Source organism: Protomyctophum parallelum (assembly GCF_964188405.1).
Source record: "Protomyctophum parallelum genome assembly, chromosome: 17".
Classification (NCBI taxonomy): domain Eukaryota; kingdom Metazoa; phylum Chordata; class Actinopteri; order Myctophiformes; family Myctophidae; genus Protomyctophum; species Protomyctophum parallelum.
This window is the reverse complement of record NC_139719.1, coordinates 32493295-32502728: the sequence shown is the minus strand read 5'-3', so window position 1 is coordinate 32502728 and position 9434 is coordinate 32493295. Positions and strand designations below refer to the sequence as shown.

Below are 9434 nucleotides of genomic sequence, written 5' to 3'. Positions count from 1 at the left end.
CGCTCGAAAATTCCTGCCGAAGTTCGAGTCCTAAAAAAAGGGCTAGGGTACAGCCTTAACACACACACACACACACACACACACACACACACACACACACACACACACACACACAGAGGGAATAGAGCTTTCTTTCATTGTTTGGGGGTCTTTCACTATATGGCCCATGTAGCCCGCTCAGATCTTTGAAGGTTTTGTATTTCAAAGCTGTCCTCAAGTCCATGTGATTTATGACACTAGCAGCATTAAGGCCTGAGCTCCTCTGTTGTTCTCAGGCTTGTCCCGTACGTGTTCATGAATTGTTTCCGACCGCCAAGTCCCCTCCTTTGACATTTGAAAATAAAGATGTGATGAAGGGAATGAGTGTGGCGGAACATCCCGTGCTCACCTGCGCTGCTCCCGCCATGAAAGAAAAAGATTCTCATGTTCAATTTGCAGCCACAAATGGGCTGTGTCTGACTCACTGAGCCTGCTCAGTTGATCCACTGTTCCCAAATGTGGTTGCTTTTTGCCTCTGATTTGTGGAATGGATGTAATTTATTATCTGAAGGTGGATGCATCCTTGCACGCTCAGTCGCACACACTTGCCCTGCACATCTACTGCTAAACAGCTGCATCAACAGTGGTGGAAAAAGTACTCAATTTGTTTTACTTAAGTAAAAGTATCAATACTGCAATATAGATTAGAAATACAGAAGGGAGTTCCAACCGCGCCTCTAGCCTATGGCAGGCCAGTCTGGTGCATCTCAGAAGTAGGACAGGTATCATGAGAGAAGGAAGCACTGGAGCAGCTCAGACAATTTAGGCTCTTACTTTATTAACAGGGTACAGGTTGAAAGCCACAACGTTTCGATGTTTCAGTTACATCATCCGGTTACAACTCATACAAAAAAAAAGAAAATACGATCACATCACCCCTATCCTGGCCACCCTACAATGGCTGCCTGTCTCATACAGAATACATTTCAAAATACTTTAATTCACCTTCAAAGCTAGATCCGGACTCGCTCCTTCCTACATAATTATCTGACCTACTCGTCCCCTACGAGCCAGCCCGTGACCTACGTTCATCCGGCACAGCCCTTCTATCAAAAAAATCAGGCTGCAAAAAAACTGTAGGCGACCGGGCATTCGCTATCCGTGCACCGACTCTCTGGATTGGAATGCCTTGCCCCTAGAGATCAGGCTAGCCGAGTCTGTGCCGCGTTTTAAATCACTCCTTAAGACTCATTTTTACAAAGCTGCATTCAACCCTCTACCCATGTGATTTGTGATTTTTTTATTTTTTTATTCTGTTATTGTTGTGATTTTGTGTATTATTGACAATGTATTTTATTCTATTGTGTGCCTCCTTGCTATGTTTTTATATAGGTCTCTCTGTTAAAGCACTTTGTGACTCGTTCTTAAAAGGTGCTATACAAATAAAGATGTATTATTATTATTATTATTATTATTATCTTCGTCAGGTCATAGATTAGAAATACTTTGTAAGTAAAAGCCCGGAATTCAAAATGTACTTGAGTAATAGTACAAAGGTATTGGCATCAAAATGTACTTAAAGTACCAACAGTAGAAAGTACTCACTACGCAGAATGTCCCACTTTTGAAATGCCTAAAAATATTCATATTTATATCTTCAAGCTCACCATATGAGCTTGTAGATCGTCTATTTTCAAATGGCACAGATGTACTTACAGGGTTTAAGTGGTAATGTATGTTTTGTAATAATAATCAAAATCTACAAATGTAACAAGTAACTAATGTTGTCAAAATATTGTAGTGAAGTAAAAGTACAATATTTGTGAAATTGTGTAAATAAATACCCCAGAAATGTACTTAAGTACAATAATAAAGTAATTGTACTTTACACCTCTGCTCTGCCAGAACACCATCCCCCTCCTCTTCCTCAATGCAGTTTCTCTACCAACGCCTTTTAGAGCGTCTCCAAGCGATGGAACACATTCCACGGATATGATTTATATTATTACCCATGTTAATTCCAAGTAATTGGGCAAAGAATAATCCACAGCCGCAGCGCACGGGTGGTGACACCTCTCTCACCCCAAGCCTGCTTGGTAATGAGGTGGAACATCTGCTGAAAGGATACAGTATTGTCAATTTGAACCCGAGAGACTGTGTGAAAGGTGAGCAGCCTCAGCAGCGTCTCAAGGTGATGCTGATTCTATTTTGGGTGTTGCAAGATTCTGCGAGAGAAACAAGCAGCCAGGTCTACAAAAAACAAGCCCAATAGAAGCGCCGACTAGGCTACATGATCATGATGTCTGACACAGAGGAACACCAGTATAGCATCAACTTCTGTTTTACAGCCCTATACAGTACACATGAGGCTGTACATCTGCAAGCTCACAATGTGCTCTTTTGACTAGAGTAATTGTGACTCCAATAAATAGTACTACTAGAGGCCAAATGTTGTGGGAAAATTTCCAGAAAATAACACCTTGCATTCCAGTTAACCTAGTTTTCCAGTGCACTGCCAGCAAAGGACCCCAAGCTATTAATACCGTAGCATCAAAATCTGTTTTACGTACATTGGCTATTTGAAAATAGCCGACCTGCAAGCTCGGAATGTGTGGCGAATTCGCAAAGCGTTGTGAGCTAGAACTGCTATTTAAAATAAATCTTGAAAAGAAAATACATTTTAGGAATATCTTTGAAACATTTTAACTAGACAAATCTTGTATTGGGGTCGCTGGCAGAAAATATTTTCGGATTGGGGATCCTTGTCCAAATACATAATAATTTGGGGATCCTTGACATGAAAATATTTGAGAAACCCTGGTTTAAACATTAGGAAACAAGCCCAACTAAGCAACTGTACATAGAAACAAGCCCACCCTAAATAAAATCGCAACTAATGTGACTTATAAGCAGTAAGACGCCCTGAGGGCGAGAAGGGGTCGTGTGCACGCATCCGCCTGGGTGACGGCAGACTGCTGGGCAAGCGCTGGCGTTTTGGCATGGGGGGGTCAGATCAACACATCAAACTATAATTAACTCAATGTCTGAATGTCAGAAACACTATCATAGCTCCACACTGACGTGACGTCACGTGACATGTCAGAACACGTTCTTCCCCACCCGTGCTTCCTGTTCTGACATTCCATTATGTTGATCTGACTGACCTCATCAAACCCTGTACACTCAAGACACTCTCCATATATGGCCAGTACAGAATTAATTCCATATGTTGATCTGACCCCCCATGCCAAAGCGGCAGCGCTCGCCCAGCAGTCTGCTTCCGTCTTCCCATGACGGTCTGGCATACGTAAGAAGGAGACAGACAAATGCTAGAGGGCACATAACTCACAGCATCAGCCAGAGCTTATTACACGACTGAGGGTAGCACGCGAAAGAGGGTGCCACCTTGCACGATATGATGACATTTACTTTTCCTAGGAGACGCTTCATCTAGATTGCAGACATAGATTGAGTGAGACCTCAATATTTGGATGCCCTGCATACCCGTATTGTTGTGGTGCGTTACTGTGGAAGGACGAGGCAAAGGGCTTTTGTTGTAATTCTGGAAAGGATGATCTTGCGTATAACCCCATAGATACTAATCCCACCTAAAAGCTATAATGGAACTTTTCCGCAATAGGCAATTTGGAAAAGACGCGAGAGACACATGCATTAGCAATGGCAAGTATCAGTATAGATTATAGAAGAGGTTGATACACCTGGATGATAAGATATGACATACCGGTAATAATCACCTGTCGACTTGACTGATTGGCAGAACTCTGCGAGACATTTGTGTCGCATGGTCAATGTCAAAGAAAGGGGTGCATGTGTGTACTAACATACCGACCCCTTATATCAAAACCCTAACCTAACCCTAACCTCACAGGGAAGCTGCGGGTTAGTTTTACCCTGCAACGGGTTTGTTTTAACCTGCCACGCATGTCAGGAGCCACAGGTGAGTTTTAACCCAACCACAGGTTATGTTGGTGACAGCTATATGGGTCACATGGTGTTTGCGTGCTACTAGCCTACGTCACTCATAGTAAAGTCAGCTGTTCGCAAGGAGAGAGGGGGTGAACGGGGAAGGTCCAACTTCGTTGACCGCAATCGCTTTTTACTATGCTGTGATTCACTATGGTAATGTTTTAACTGTAATAATAAAATATAACAAAAGCAGTACCCTGGCCTGGAGCAGTGATTATCATGCAGACAACGACTAAAGCAGCGAGTCTGACAGGTAAAACGTTTCCCCGCTTTAGCCTCTCGGCGTCATACGTTTGTCAAGAGAGACGCCATACAGGTTAGTTGTAACCAGCCTCACATGTCGGGAGTGACGGTGTTGTCGGACTAATGCCTGTCGGACTGTTAGTATGTATGTATAACCAATTAACGTATGCCCTCCAAAGGAAAGGATGCCGTCCTATATATATTATATATATATATATATATATATATATATACTAGGGCATTTTTACTAGTTGACTAGTTGCCTAGTTTACTAGTCGACTAGTTGTATAACTACCTATTATGTACAAAAATATATATATATTTGTACATTTAAAAACGGTGTACATTGGTGACTATAACTATAATCTACCTGATCTTGAGGCCTACAAAATCAAAAAAAGGAAAAAAGGGTTTGTTTTTCTTCTTATCAACTAGTCAACTAGTACCAAAAATGTCGACTAGTGGATTTACTAGTCGACTAGTTGAATAGTCGACTAGTTGCTTAAAGCCCTAACACACACACACACACTGTTCATTGTCAATGGCATTTAATGTTTGTGTTAGGACAAAAATCTACACTATAGCTGAATAGCGCCCCTCAAAAAACGAACTAACCTGCATCCATTGCATACATTTATAACACATTTATAACCACACTCTCCCTTGTCCAAATCATCTCAGTTCATGCCTCAGCCAATTCCTAGTCATGCATACTGATCTGTGATGTAACATGGGCCTGTGACTGTGATAAGCAACTGCCAGCCCAACTTATCAAACATGTATAAGAAACAGATGTATCTTTCATGTTTTCATTTGCTCCCCCTGTGCATTTGTTTTATGTGTGTGTGTGTGTGTGTGTGTGTGTGTGTGTGTGTGTGTGTGTGTGTGTGTGTGTGTGTGTGTGTGTGTGTGTGTGTGTGTGTGTGTGTGTGTGTGTGTGTGTGTGTGCGCGCGCGCGTGTGTGTGTGTGTTGCTGTGCCCTGCGGGTCCTGCTAAGTTAAGGAGACATCACTACGTGCCCCAACAGAGAGGCAGACGGGATGCAGATTATGACTTATCAGTCATGCACTGACTTCCAACATTAAAAGTGATTTACTGTTCCTTAAGAGCAGTGACATTTAGCATCATATCTACCTTTTTCCATTTCCACGGGCAATGCGAAAAACAGAAGGGGGACTACTGATGCACAAATCTGGAAACCTCTCTTGGGCATTTTGTTCTCTATACAGGCAGCTTTATAGCTTTATGTGGGCTCAATGTAAAGGGGGTCTATATATTCTATAGGATATGAGGTAACAGATATTATATGGTCCTGAGTTCATATGAGCCAGATTGTGACCCTGCTGCATGTCAGGAAAGCCATTCCAAGAGTGCAACACTCAATACTCATCCACCCTTTTCTGCCTGGCGAGTGTGGATGCCCAGTACAATTCTGAGCGGTAATATGGAGCCCAATGCAAGCTCCGTCCGATGACCCAAGATTTGTTCGCAAAGGGAGATGTGACTGAACTAGTTCAGAAAGCCTGTCCGAACAGCAAGGATTTTTTCCCTGGCGTCGGAAGGTGCGTGTAGGTGTTTTACCGTGCACTGGCATTTGCCCATTCTCCTGGCTCAGCATTGTAGGACAGATAATGACTTATGTCCAGCTGGATGCAATATTTATGCACACTGTTGAGTGTTGACTGAATTTTGCGAATGATTTCCCCTGGCCTGTACAAGGTTTGAGTAAGAAATCCTCCGACTCAGCAGATAAGAGCACTCCACTAACATCCTGCTCATTACTCTCAGTACTCATTGCATTGGAGGTGAAGGTGTGTGTGTGTGTGTGTGTGTGTGTGTGTGTGTGTGTGTGTGTGTGTGTGTGTGTGTGTGTGTGTGTGTGTGTGTGTGTGTGTGTGTGTGTGTGTGTGTGTGTGTGTGTGTGTGAGTGTGTGTGTGTGTGTGTGTGTGTGTGAGATATCATGTATTGCTGGGTAACAAAGGAAGCCCCCCCCCCCACTTGTGTCCTTGTCTATCCCATCCTGCCCTCGCATGAGGTCATGGTTATGTAGAGTGGCCGTGACCCTGTACACACACACACACACACACACACACACGCACGCACGCATGCACCCACCCACGCACGCAGGCACACACACACACACACACACACACACACACACACACGCGCATGCATGCACGCACGCACGCAGGCAGGTACACACACACACACACACACACACACACACACACACACACAGTTAGGATGTCATGAACATACAAAGAGGATGAGATGTTGTATGAGTGTGTCTTTACAAATACACACAAAATGCACATTGAACATTTCACAGTTTAACAAAATGGAAAAGAAGTGCACTGACTGCAATCGTTTTTACTGTTCTCTCTTAAATGCACATGCAAGCGTGCGCGCGTGTGCACACACACACACACACACACACACTATTCTCAGTTTTCCTTTTCCTTCAACACAATTGTTTGCTCATTCTGACTTTTTTTCCCTGTGTCTATTGTGGAAGCTGGTCATTTCCACATGTGTGTTGGCCATAAAACAGCAAAGGGCCGCCTAAAAGCATCCCTTTCCTGACTAGCAGGGTCCCAATCTGTGTCATATAAACACAGGACACACCTTAACAGTTTCCACATATTCCACTGGCCTATTTAACTCCAATACTGTTACAAGCTATCTTCTTTAGTCTTAAAGCAATGTCAATTAGCCTACATTGTAAAATCCTGAGTGCTCATTAACTCTGACAGTGTAGGAGCCTTCACATGTAACCAAATGGACCCGTGTCCATTTGGTTACATTTGAACATTGTCAGAGCAGTGAACACTGAGGATATTTACTTTGTCAGTTGTGTTTATTTGTATGTACTTGTATTGTAGTAACCTAGTAGTAGTAGCAGGCAGCCGCCAAATAGTTATTTTGAATGAGAAATTCATACCCGTTTCTAATCTAGAGACTCTTCTGCAGAATGTAGTAAAGAACATAGTTTACACGTCAGATAGGCATAGGCTACATATATACCACAACAAATCACTATACTATAGTATGCAGCATAGCTACACCATCGTAAACCGTGACAGCTAGACATATTGTTTAGATTGTGTCAATGTTTTCGAGAGCTGCGTGGACAAAAAGAAAGTTGTAAAGCAAAGTTGTACACTAGCAAGCTTCTCTCTTTTGTGTGTCCAACGTGCCATGCGCTGGGTTTCCGTAGCATTGTCATGACAACAGTGTGTACGGCGCACAGACAACTGGCCTTTGAAAAAGAATACACTCACCAAAAGTTGACTTGAGTTGCAACTTCTTCTGTTTTGTTTGTGGCACGCTAAGCCTACCGTTTCAACGTGGACACGAAAACATGTACAAGGGTCTTGAGTTGGGGCCGCATTGTGTTGATAATACCACCAACTCAGAACAAGTGCACATGAGTGTTGAGAAAAGATTCCGAAAGCAGCGTACAAGGATGCGTCCATTCACATTCCTACCTTCTCAACAAAGAAGTCTTCCTAGTATCCAGCCCGTGCGGGGAATGTCCCTGGGCCTTTCCCCCACAGAAAGAACAGTGTATTATTCCTCCAAATACGTGTAGCACATGAAGCCAGAACGTACAGTCTGGTCCTCGACCTCTGCTAGAGACGAAGTTTAGGCACTGTGTCTGTGACGGCTTTAACGACGTCTGCTGCTCCAACTTTCTCCGCCCTGCTTTCCCCATTCATTATTCTTTGTGCCCGCGGTACCGTCTATCAAAGGATGCATTGCCCCGCCTCGCTGAAAACACGCTCTCTAGCTATTGAAAACCCCCTTGGTTACGGGTCGCAATGTTATTAATCTTGTCCAAAAGTTTTAAAAAAGCACTGGCTTTACCGTAAGTATTAGCAAAACACGTTTTCTTCCACCAGAGATGCTCCGTCATGATTCAATTACAAGCCAAGTCGACTCGCATCATAACAATTAGCCTTAATTAGTCATTAATGGGCTGTACTCCCCATGCTCTCATTATTAATGTCACAACTCTGCCGTCACAGCTTTAATCCCCTGGGACCTCTCGGTTCAAACGAACCGAGTGACACCGGCATTATGGAGATATCCGACCTCACATAATTTTTCACGTGCAGTGTTTTTTATTATGCCTATTATGCTATGACAATAATGACATGACACAGTTTTCTAAAAAGAAGTAGGCTATAGTAGTTAGACCTAGTTTCTATATATCTACACTTATTCTACAGTAATAGCATAGGACCTATGTAGCCTATATGCCTATTATTAGTAGGCCTAATGTTATTATTATTATTATTATTATTATTATTAAAATAATAATAATAATAATAATAATAATAATAATAATAATAATAATAATAATAATAATAATAATTAAAATTATAATAATTATTATTATTATTATTATTCCGAATGAAATTCAAATCCAGTCCATTTCCAAATTAACACAGGATGATGTCAGGCCTTATCTCAGAGTCTTTCTCCCCCCCTTCTCTATAACATAGGCTACAGTTCATATCCACATAGGCTACAGTTATGTACAAAAGATTTGTTTCCAAGCTAGACTGTGAAGTTCTGTTAAATCTATTTGGATTTATAAACTATATTTATATAGCACTTTTCTAAATTATGTTAGAAAGATAGAACAGTAATGCAAAAATGTGGATACGAATCCTATTCAGGTGCCCAGTTTCGTGGTGCCAATCCCAAATGCCCACTCTTCTCCACCCCAAAGTGCCCACTCGTCCAGGTGCCAAATAGCCCACATTTAGTGCCCAGTCCACTCTTCCTAGTGCCCAATGCCCAGTCTTTAAAAATATGGTGCCCATACGTATGTCCCTAGGCCTAGGGTCCCTAGTGCCAACCTATCCTGTATCCATTTTAAATTATTTGAAATTATGAAAAATAGATCAAAATATATATCACGGAGATGTTATATCAACCATAGACCGTAAAATGAAAGATTTCAACTTGACATTGTTCATAATGCGTTTCTGCTGTCTCAGAAAAACAATGGGTCAATTTGACAGGGTGCCACTAGATGACACTGTTGGTCTATGAAGGGATTCTATTTGCTTAGCAATCTGTCTCGGATACTTTTAGTTTAGATTCTCTCATTCTTTAATACTTGGCCTTTGTTTACTAAGGAAAATCTCGCTGCTTTTATTTTATGCTGCAATTTTTGCACAGTGACAAGTTACCATAGAACACGATCTGTTCT

At 42.1% G+C, this 9434-nt stretch overlaps 1 protein-coding gene across 2 annotated transcripts in view; it reads right to left on the bottom strand.

Moving 5' to 3' along the window:
- Positions 1-7773, bottom strand: part of ankfn1b (ankyrin repeat and fibronectin type III domain containing 1b) — a 237809-nt gene extending 230036 nt beyond the window's left edge. The window contains exon 1 of one of the 2 annotated variants that reach the window (XM_083787093.1): positions 7699-7773. The gene's annotated coding sequence lies outside the window, so the exon portion shown is untranslated. Of the gene's footprint in view, positions 1-7491; positions 7661-7698 lie in introns of those variants that run through there. The other variant, XM_083787092.1, reaches the window with a different exon arrangement.
- Positions 7774-9434: the final 1661 nt, after the last annotated feature.